At 35.7% G+C, this 12166-nt stretch overlaps 1 pseudogene across 1 annotated transcript; it reads right to left on the bottom strand.

The window, feature by feature from the left end:
* Positions 1-7649: 7649 nt before the first annotated feature.
* Positions 7650-11426, bottom strand: LOC147869408 (pentatricopeptide repeat-containing protein At3g09040, mitochondrial-like; annotated as a pseudogene). The gene is made up of 2 exons (XR_015530669.1): positions 11277-11426; positions 7650-11106 (listed from the first exon to the last, which is right to left on the bottom strand). The product of XR_015530669.1 is annotated as a pentatricopeptide repeat-containing protein At3g09040, mitochondrial-like (transcript).
* Positions 11427-12166: the final 740 nt, after the last annotated feature.

Raw genomic sequence — 12166 nt, 5'->3', positions numbered from 1 at the left:
AAACAATTGTTGTTTTATGAATTGCAAAAGTTTTGTCCCAAAACTGGTGGGGATTGGAGGCCTAGTTTTAGATGGGCTTTTATGGAACATAATAAATTGGCTATTGCCACAAACTGGGAAGACAGATTTGCTCAATGTGTCCTTAATGCATGGAAAGATATTTCTCTTGATTTAGTTAAGACATTGCCAAAAACAGAATCTGAATTCTATAGACAATCCCTGATTTGGAATTCATGGTTGACTGAACAAGGAGGACAGATGTTGGGAATGCGTACTAGATGTGCATGGGCAAAATTAGATCATGGGCTAGCACAGTCTATAGGTGCATGGACAACATTTCTGTCTAAACCTATAGATCAACAACTGATACTAATTAGTAATATAAGGGGTGAGAAGATAATGTATTCTATAATACAAAATGCCCTTTTTAATATTCAGATGCAAATTGGATCTGCTACACAGAAGTGGATGGGTTTATTTACTCCATTGGATGTTTTAATTGGAGTTAAAGCCTATATTAGGGAACAAGAGTGTATGAGTTTTGATGTACAAGATGGTGGTAGGTTAATCTTTACACCAAAGGAAAATGATTTGTTTAGGTTTTGTTTGCATAAAGAAGTGAGGGTGATTGCAAATGATGGATCAAATTGGGTCTTAGACCCGGATCCTCAAAAGGTGAATTATTTTTGGACGATTTGGATTATGGAAATGAGACAAATATCTAGATTAACTTCGGATCCTAGAGAACTATATTGGAAGGTGTGGGTGCAAGATCACATCAAATACATGCCTTTCTTTCAATATTTTGTGAAGATTGGTAGGAAAATATTAGGTGCTAGATCATGGAAAGAACCAACTGCAAATGTTGTTTGGAGACAAAATGGACTTTCTCCACAACATCTCAAACAATTTTGGAAATGGCTATGGGGTATAAGATGAGTAGGAAAATTGCTTGTTTTCGATGGTTGTTGGTTCATAATGTTATACCAGTTAATGGGTGGCAAAAAGGAAATGTAGACAAGATGTGCCCTTTTTGTACAGATGTAATAGAGACTGCTAAACATTATTTGGGGAGTTATGGTTTTGCTTTGGACATATGGAAATGAATCATAAAATTATTAACTCTAGTATATCCTAGATCAGTGTATACATGGGGTGCAATATTATGGGCGGTGGTACATGATAAACCTATGGTATATGAACATGAGGAGGTTGTTGATGCTATTATGATGAGACATGGTTTAATGGAAAAAAATTTGATCCCTCTGAATCCACAAATACAAATTGATAAACCTCAAATATGGCAATTGGTAAGTAGTATTACAATTTGGTATATTTGGAAGGCTCAATGTTTGAAGGTATTTCAAAATGTGACTGAAAGACCTGCCCAAATAAATTCGGGATGTGGATAGAGATTGTGCATAATCTCAGAGGGTTGTTGGATAGTATAAAAGGTAATACGCATCGAGTGGAGCTTAAGTGTTTGGAGTTTCATGCCATTTGGGACTTTTTATAGAATACTTTTTTATACGGTGGAGTGGTTTTACTCAACACCAAAGTATTTATTTAAGCCGATGATTAGAACTTAGAAGTTAGAAAAACATAGGGGATCGGGTTGTATATCTTGTATGTTTAGCCTTATGGTGTTTTCTAATACTAAAGTAGTATCTTTTTTGGAAAAAAATAAAACACATCAAAAATATATGTAATATGCATCAAACATTTTATTCTTTGATCACTTCTGTCACGGACACGGTGTATCCGTGACAACTTCTATCATCCTCAATAATTAACTACATTAAACTTTTATTTCATATTTGAAAATAAAACCTGTCATCTGCAACGTAAGTAATTAGATTGGTTTCATCATTATAAAGTGTACTTTTTGTTTTGTTAATGTGCTTGGAAGTTGGAGCTCCTAACTTGTTGAAAAGCAAATTTCACGAGGCACATCCAAAGTTTTCAAGCATTGGAGAACATCTAAATCAAATTTTGAAACTTCTCACATGGAATTCCTTGTATGCATAACTTATATGTGAACTTCATATTGAATCTTTCATAATAGGTATGACTTGATTCAGGGGGATTCAAACAAAGTAGAAATGACAAGTAGCAATGGGCACGGTTTCGGCTCGAACCGAACCGTTAAGCCATGGTTTAACGGTTTATTGGTTCCAAATTTTTTAGTGGTTTGGATTTTTTATAAACGGTTCAGTTTCGGTTCTAAAACTCAGGTTTATAGGTTTAAATGATTTGGTTTATAGGTTTTTGGTTAACCTTTTTTTTACCTTAATAGTTTATTAATTTAATTGTTTAATTAATGTCTTTTACTGATTTAATAAATTTAATTTTTGTTTATTTAGATGTTTAATTAGTTTGACTTAAATGGTTAGGTTTAAATTTTTTTATTAAATGGTTCGGTTTGGTTCAACTTTTCCCTAAATAGATTCGGTTTAAATGGTTTGGTTTACTTTTTCTTAAATGGTTTGGTTTAAATACTTGAGAGTTCATAAACGATTTGGTTTGGTTTTTGTTTATCTAAACGGTTCAAATTTGGTTCGGTTTGGTTTCTTTGCCTTGAAATCGAACCGAACCATGCCCATTGCTAATGGCAAGGTTAAAGCTTATGTTGAAATGGGGTGGTTCTCCTATAATGGTCAAATCTTCGACAGGGCCTAAATGGAACTACAAAGCACCGGGGTGATTGTTTCCACCAATGGATCCCAATGGTGGATAGATATAAATATGTATAGTTGTGGTACAAGTCAGTTACCATAGTTGTGGTACTCGATTAACTTTGTTGTAAAAGCGTAGGTGGGTTAATTTTGTTGTATATGAGGGGGGAAGGATTGTGTGAGTTTTGTTGAATTTGTTGTTGTTTTTAATGTTGTTGTATATATCGATCCCTCTTTAAAGGTTAGTCCTTGTGGATCTTAATGTTTGAACTTTGTTGTATTTTTTTGCTAACTAATGAGAAGTAGTGTTTTTTTTGTAATAAATAAATAAAATGGTACTAATAATGGATTCATGACTTTGGTTGATATTGAAGGCCTTTCACGTCATCATCACCTACATTTGGTTCAATATGTACATGAAATGTATACCATGGCAAATGCTCATATGATCCAACTATATTAAGTTGTATACGAGATTTGATTATTGTATGATATATTGAAATTTGTGATGTTTATGTGGCTTTGTTCAAATGGTTGTTCGTTGCATTGAATTGTTTACGATACAAGGAACACGGCTCTAGTATCATGATTTTGACAAATTGGATATATCATAAGAGCGTGGTTAGAAGTGTTATGTTGAAAATTCCATTTACAAACAATTCATGTACGTTGATTAATCAAGAAGAAAAACAAAAAGAGAAAAACAATCTTTTATATTGAGGATGAGAAATTGTTTTCAAAATGAAACACATGCATAAATATTGGAAAGACCGGCATATCCGAAATAAATAGGAACATGCTTTTCCATGGATAATGAGAATGTGGAGTATGGTTCTTGTTTTTTTACCATCTCATTAGTTGCATACGATAGAGGGTTTTCTAAGGTGATTTAGATCAAAAGAAACTCTTTAAAAAATTGAAGAGGTTATGTAGAGCAAATGCTTTGAAGCTCTGATGAATATAAAGAATAGAAGAATTTTTGTTTTCCCAAAAAATGGATACTACGTTGATATAAGAAACACACTAAGGCTATACATAAAAAGATGTACCTATTGGTAATGAGCCCTTTTTCTAATTCTAATCGCCGACTTAAATAAATACTTTAACGTAGACAATTGCAGATGTCATCACAACTATATGGATTGATCTAGCAGTATCCTTGTGTGCACAATTTGAAAACCTACAAGGAGATTCAAAGTCTCAAGAGTTGGCACGAGCACAATTTATCTCACTTTGGGAAACCACACCATTGGTGGACTTCATGTCAAGACATCCGAAATGGTGCTTCCAACCGCCTCACTAGCTCTAACCCCTGGCCATCAAATCATCCATATTGGTCATATCAATGTCTAGTTGCATTTAAAAGCTTGCTAGTTGTGTCTTGATTCTTGTTGAAAAATATCAGGTTTTGTTCGATAGTCATTTGTTGTTATGTGGACAACAATTGCCCCACCTTTTTTTATCTAAGGTGTCACACGATAGTCAAATATATATGAAAGTGACCTGTAAATAGTAGAGTATCTATAGATACTTAGAGTGTACATAGCTTGAGCCTTGATTTGTATATGCGATTCACATACTAATGGTAAGCAAATTTTTCTGGGAAAAAAGAAACTTTGGTGTAGAGTAGAACCACTCCACCTTATAAAATATGCCTTTGTCCCATATGGCATGAAACTCCTATCATTTGAGCTCTGCCTATCACGTATTACCTTTTTTACATTATTCAACGAACCTCTAAGATTATGCACAATCTATGTCCAAATCCCATAATTTATCTAGGCAGGTCTTTTAGCCACATTTTGGAACACCTTCAATGTCAAGCTTCCCAAATATACCAAATTATGACACTACTTATTAATTGCCATATTTCAGGTTTATCAAACTCTATTTGTGAATTCAAAGGTATCAATGTTTTTTGCATCAAGCCATGTATCATAGCAATAACATTTGCAACATCCTCTTGTTCATATACCGTTGGTTTATCTTGTACCACCCCCCATAATACCGCCCCCCATGTATACACTGCTTGAGGATATAATATTGGTATTAAAACTTTATGATTATTTTCCATATTTCCATTGCAAGGTCACAACTTCACAAACAATGCTTAACAGTCTCTTCTAGATCCGTACAAGAAGGGCACATATTGTCTGCATTCCCCTTTCGTCAACCATTAACTAGTATAACTCTATGAACCAACAACCAACGAAAACAACTTCACAAACAATGCTTAACCGTCTCTTCTAGATCCGTACAAGCACATATTGTCTGCATTCCCTTTTCGCCAACCATTAATTGGTATAGCTCTATGAACCAACAACTAACGGAAACAAACAATTTTCTACTCATTTTTATGTTCCACAAACATTTCCAAAATTGCTTGAGATGTTGTGGAGAAAGTCCATTCCATCTCCAGAAAACATTTGCGGTCAATTCTTTCTATGATCTAGTAGCCCCTAATGTTTTCCTACCAATCTTCACAAAATATTGGAAAAAAGCCACATATTTTATCTGATCTTTAATCCACACCTTCCAATACAATTCTTCACGATCCCAAGTTAATCGAGATATTGGTCTCCTTTCCATAATCCATTTATCGTCCAAGTAGGGATCAGCAACGACTCGGCTCAAGCCTAAACCGTTTAGTAGTTTAGCGGCTCAGTTTAGGCTTGAGCCTACCGAAACGATTTGAGCTCGGCTCGGCTCGGCTCGGTTCGAGCCTCGCCAAATTGCTCAAACCATTTAAGCGGTTATGTGGTTTAAGAATTAGGGTTTAGATAGTGTTATTCTTGTATTGTAATATTTGGAATAAGACAATTACATTGTATGCCTCTCTATCTCTCTCTCACACACATTTTTTCTGTTTGATCTTGATCTTTATTAAGTTTCCTTGCTAATCTCTATCATCAACTTGGTGATTGTCATCACATGGTGTTGTTCAAATTCCGCATTGACGGCCTAAGTCTCCAACAAAATGAATACGACGTAACGTATGAGTAGAATTATCATCTTTCTCTTGTATGATGTGGGTCTATGTAGTTAGTCTTTTAATCCACATTGCATACATCATCTTTCTACAATGTTATGTGGGTTTTTTGAGTAAAGGTTACATTTGTTTATATTACAAGAAGCTATAAAAAAACATACATATAGTTTTGTGGATCTATAAAAATGTCTTACCGACTAAAACAATATTTAAAAAGTCAATGGATATCCAAGTCCCATGAAATCATAGGTTGCACATCAAATTTTAATGTTGGCAAGCATTGTTTCTAACATGTGTATAGGCCCATTCTATGCAAAATTTTGACGTGTCGTATATGTACTTCTTATCTCACATGTTGCCATAATAAATTGATAGTTGATATTAAGCAAATGATTGAAACAAAAGTTCAAAAGTTTGTACTTGATTATCTCAAATGAGGTGTCATACTTGTGTGTACATTGAAATTCCAAGCATTGACTTGGCAATAAAATGTGACGTAAAAGAGCTTGCATGCTCCCTAGAATTAAAAGTATCGGTACGCCAACTTTGACATGTGCTTAAGAGTATCGTTCAAAAACGCCAATGGTGTTGAATGTATATTATGACAAGATAAATTGGTTATGTACACTTAGCTTATCCAAATAAGTCTTCTAACACAATGGATAGGAATTTAATCTTGATATAACTACATTGGACACATAATGTACTATAATGTCAATGTGTACACACAGATATCAAATGAGGGCTCTCCTTTTAAGAATAATTCAGAATATTCATTGGCCCAAACCTAGTCAAATTTTGTAGGCTCCGTGAAGCCTAGTCAAATTAGTAGGCTGGGTTGGGTGTTACCCCCTAGGAGAAGTGGGCACTATAAATTACAAACAAATGAGACAAGTGTTGATCATTGTGTTATAATCCACTTAAATCACCTATATATATATATATATTTGCTAATCACTCGATTATATCAATATAGGTATCCATAGCATATAGTACACGCATACCCAAGATGACTACTAAAACATTCATTGCTTTCTTGATTGTGGTCACTATGCTAGTGGCTACCTTCTCAACTAGCGCCAACTCTCAAGGTGAGTCATAAGTCATATGAAATCTGTTCATTTGATTTGTTCAATCATATTATCTTTTTGTAGTTCATCCCAATATCTATTGACAGATTTTATATGCCTAAAAATCCCTAAAACTAGAGTATATCATATCTATGAACATATTTTATATCCCTAAAAATCCCTAAAACTAGTGTATAGCATATGATATATCTATTAACATATTTTATATGCCAAAAAACCCTAAAACTAGTGTGTATCAATCTATGGACAACTTGATCATGTGTCGTGATCATGTGTGTCATGAATATATCATTTAATTGACAATCCATTCAAACTTCTCCCTAATCTAATCTATTCCACCTTTGCATTTTCAATCCCAATTCTTTCTTTATGTGTGAATTATGTTGGTTGTTTGTGAGATTATATTATTCGACCAATCAATCCATGATATGGAGAATGATCCTGACTTACTATGATGTTGATGATTATGTTGTTTTCACAGCTTGTGGGGGAGCTATTTGTCCAGCTGTATTCTATCCCACAGAGTACTCGACTTGCACATCTACAGGGGGATCAGAAGTAAAGCTACCGGCATACAACAATTGTTGTATCCTTTCGAGTTGCATGCCCGATGCAACCGGCTGTACCCTCCACCTTACAGATGGAACCACGCTTGATTGTGGCTTTTAAGCCCGAATTTATGACATGTTTCATTTGTAGATTGTGCAATGCAGCACATTGATATATATTGAATAAAACTTACCAATCCTACTCTATTGAGTAGGGTAGTTTGGTAATATATTCTAGAAATCGAGTACACCATGAGAAAGTTAATAGATGTTTTGATAAACAATTGTGCCAACAATAAGAGTAAGAAAGTTTCTAAGAATATAAAACGTGATGTAAAAGAATATGAATGAAATCAACAACATGGCTGGTGATTTAATTGCAATGGATATATGGCAGCTTCACATTTTCTTATAATTAATTCCAAGGGTACTTGGGATTCCTCGTAGAGTAGATTAAAAAGGGTAATCACCACAATAGATAAAGGGGAATGTAAGTGATGGTAAGAATTTAACAATAAACATCTTACCATGTCGAAATCACATATACTATTACGCAATGGTGCTGATGGATGTTTGTGTGGCATTGAAGATCTTGATTGACCTAGAGAATATTCAATGGTTTATAAACAAAAAATGGTTTGTAAAGAAAAAACAACTCAATCAAAAGACATAACAATTAGTTATGATCATTTCAAGTGCCGAAACCTTAGTTGAAGGCAGTTTGATTTTCCATCTTCTTTTGCTGGTGCATTTAGTGTGTTATCTTCAACCTGATATATCTCCATTGCTATTTGAGGTCTTCCTCAAGTGCCACATCTTCATGTGACGGCTTTGCAGAACAACCCTTAAAATAGAGACCTTTCGATATTATACACAAAATTATCTTCAATTCTCCAAAGTCGTCGGAAAAGCAATCGCATACTCTGTGGAATGCATTTTTTGCATGCTCCAGAGCTTTAAAACACAATATTTCATGCTGTCAAAATAATTAAGAAGTTCTACACAAATCTAGAACTTCTTGTTCCAATACCGTGTCTGATTGTGGCACATGACCTTTTTCCTTGATTACTCTTATAGAAAGTCTTTAGCGCCTAAAATATGCAACTTCAGGCTGGTGATAACCCCTTTCCTTGGTGATGAACTCATGGACTCCAGCTGCAATCTCAAGGCACGCCTTTCCCGGCTTTTTCCATCCACTTTTCTCTCTTCTCGCATCTTCAAGCTTATACACTTCATCCCACATGTTTGCGTCAGCATATATCTTCGACATGATCAAAAAAGCCGATGCATTGTTGGGATCTTGTTTCATGAGTTCACTGAAACAATGTTTCCCAAAGGATATTCTCCCAAAAGTTCTACATGATGTTAGCAAAGACATCCAGGTCTTAACATTGGGAAATATGGGAAAACTCTGGAGAAACTTGCATGCATCATCAAAATGTCCAGCGCGACCAAGGACATCAATCATGCAATTATAATGCTCAATGCTCGGGATAATTTTGAATTCTTCCCTCATTGATTTGAAATACATGTGACTTGCCTTCACCTTGCCAGTGTGACTACATGCACCAAGGACACTCGTAAAAGTCTTACTTACAGGTTTCAATCCAGTTTTCTTCATCTTCATTAGAAAATGCTCAACCTTCTCAAAGCTTCCATCTTGTGCATAGCCCGAAATGAGTGCACTCCATGACACCACATCCCTATGTCTTAACCCATCGAATATTTTATTTGCCTCTTCAAGATTTCCACACTTTGCGTACATATCAATAGTTGAGTTGCTAATAACTAAATCACATTCTAAAGAACGTCTAATCACTTGGTCATGGATCTGTCTTCCATGCTCTATAGATCCAGCATTACTACAAGCTTTTAGTGCGCACACAAAGGAAACCTGGTCAGGGTGCAGTCCTTCGTATTGCAAGCGTTGGAAAAGTAGAAGAGTTTGAGAAGAATCATCAAATTGTGCATAGCCTGTCATCATTGCATTCCATGATGCAAGACTTCTACTCAACAACTTGTCGAAGGAATAACGAGCATCCTGCAACCTTCCCCATTTTGCATACATATCAATCAGGGCATTTCCAATCAACATATCTTTATCGAGACCACTTCTTACTACATCATCATGAATATGCTCCCCAACATGTACAGATTCCAACCCGCTACATGCCTTTAAAATGCATGCAAAAGAGATGTTGTCGGGCTTAATATTTTTTTGATGCATTAACTCATATACTTTACATGCTGAAAGCCATTGTTCATGTTGAATATATCCTGTTATCATTGAACCGCATGATACCACGTCATACTGAGATAAAGTGTTAAAAACTGAACATGCATCCCCTAAGTTCCCCCACTGTGCATACATATTAACAAGGGTACTACTGAGAACTACGTCACTTTCAAAACCACATCGATAGACCTCATCATGAAGAATCTTTCCTAGTAGTAAAGCTCCAGTATCAACACATGCTTTCAACCCTGCTAAGAATGTTACCTTGTCTGAGATGAATCCTTTTTCTCGCATTCTCTCATAGAGGTCTAATGCCTTAAACCCATCCTCATGCTGAACATATCCAGCAATCAATGTATTCCATGAAATCATGTCTTGATTTAACATGTGATCAAACACTTTGTGTGCCTCTTCTAGGCTACCACATTTAGCATACATATCAATGAGAGCATTAGTTATAGTGTTTTCAACCTCCCATTGTCTTTTAAGAACTATATCATGCACAACCCTACCTTGACTGAGATCTCTTATGCCCACACAACATTGAAGAATGAATGGAAATGTTGCAGTATCTGGAAATATACCCTCATTTTCCATCTGATTGAGAAGCTTGATTCCAACCATATATTGTCCATGTATTGCATATCCTGATATCATTGTACCCCACACAATACTATTTCGGTGTCGCAATCCATCAAATATATGGCGAGCTTCTTCAAGGCTCCCACATTTTGCATACATATCAACAAGGGTACCCCCGACAATTTCATCGATATTTAAACCGACCTCCACGAGTTGATTATGCATTGACATACCAAGGTCCAAAGTTTCCATACTTCTACAAGCTCGAAAAGCACATGAAAAGGAAACTATATCCGGAAAATAACCTTCTTGTTGCATTTCCTTGAATAATTTGACTGCAGTAGAAGCATCGCCGAATTGAACAAATCCGGAAATCAATGAATTCCACGACACTACATCTCTGATCAGCAGCCTTGTAAACACTTTCCTTGCTTCCTGCAAAAGACCACATTTGGCATAGAAGTCAATGACACTATTTCCAACCATCAAATCTACATCAAACCCACTACTTATGATATCGCGATAGATCAAATTACCCTTTTGAACAGCAATTAGACCACCGCATGCCTTTAGAATATACAAGTATGTAACTTTCACAGGATATATAACCACTTTTTGTTTCTTCATTCTCTCAAACAGAAGCAAAGCACGTGCATTTTGCCCTCCAAGAATGCATCCCGAAATCAACACGTTCCAAGTGACCACATTCTTTATGGACAACGCATCAAACATTCTCTGAGCTTCATCTGTGCTACCACATTTTGCATACATATCAATAAGTGATGTGGCTATGGAAACATCGAAAATCTGACCATTTCTTATGATATGATCATTCATCAATCTTCCATGGATCAACGACTTTTGGTTTATACAAGATTTCAACAAGCACAAAGTTGTAGGATGTAAACATACACGTCCTTGTTGTGGAATCATCTCAAACAAATACATATTCCTTTCTTTTCTCTTTCTTGCACATCTTCATATGCTGTGATAACCATGAAATGAATTAGATTTTGGATTTTTTATGCTGAAAAAGAATATCATATTTGTTTCCAAAACGAAACAGAGAAAAAAGTGATGAAAATGCCCAGAAAAGATCCTCCAGAATTATCATGTTTTAGTGATAATCAAAACAATGTATGAGTTTTCTCTTACCAAAGAAATCAGAGGACCTACATTGATTCTCCACGGGTATTGGATGATGGTGATATTTTAGAGAAGTTCTCTCACTCCTCGAGGGCTAAAGAAATGGAGGATTGAGTCGTTACGTTATCGAACACTCTGTTTTTTTTTTGGGTATGTTGGATGTTTTGTAGGAGAATGTTTTGATAAGAACTTGGGACTTCAGAGTGTTTTTTGTTTGTAAAAAAATGGCAGGACAAAAAATGGGTAGAAGGCAAAATGAAGAACCTTAGTTTCTTTATGGAACCTTTGGAAGCTTCATCTTTAATGAGCTTTGTCAGTCATCTGCTCGAGTCCAATGTGCACGCCCATAGTCACCTGTGATGGTTCCGTCCTTTTGCTCCTACGAACTCGACTCTTGCATGCTCCTACAACCTCTCGTGAATATCCGGAAAAATCATTCGTGATGTCCCTGTACATGGAGCGTTCCAAATTGACATTGTCTTGTCCATGTGGAACATTGGCCAAAACATAAATCATTTGTCGTGTATTTTCATTCCAATACTCGGTATGCAACATGTGCCCTTTGCCTTTAATGTGATGCCACTTCTAACTCTCTTTGGGTGCATGCATTTGGATATTAACCAACACATAACTATGAATGCAGCTACGTTAGTGATTATTAGTTTTCTCGATATTGATTATGAATGCATCTACGATAAGTGCTCAAACTCATAACTATGTTGGGTGATTGTTCTCTATTTCATATGGATGGCTTCTAATGTGTCTAAGTAAAAAATGGGTTTGTTTCTCTTTGTGTCTCTTTGTTTTCATGTATGTACATGCACATAAACATGTTCTTCAACGCGCCACCATTTTGTTGACAATTTCCGCATGTATCTACCACAACTAAAGGAAATGGA

This window comes from Azolla caroliniana, unplaced genomic scaffold, assembly GCF_043228905.1.
Source record: "Azolla caroliniana isolate FFs.n. ecotype wild unplaced genomic scaffold, voAzoCaro1.0.p SCAF_1, whole genome shotgun sequence".
Taxonomy (NCBI): Eukaryota; Viridiplantae; Streptophyta; class Polypodiopsida; order Salviniales; family Salviniaceae; genus Azolla; species Azolla caroliniana.
Note: the sequence above shows the minus strand (reverse complement) of the source record. Positions and strands in the feature narration are given on the sequence as shown.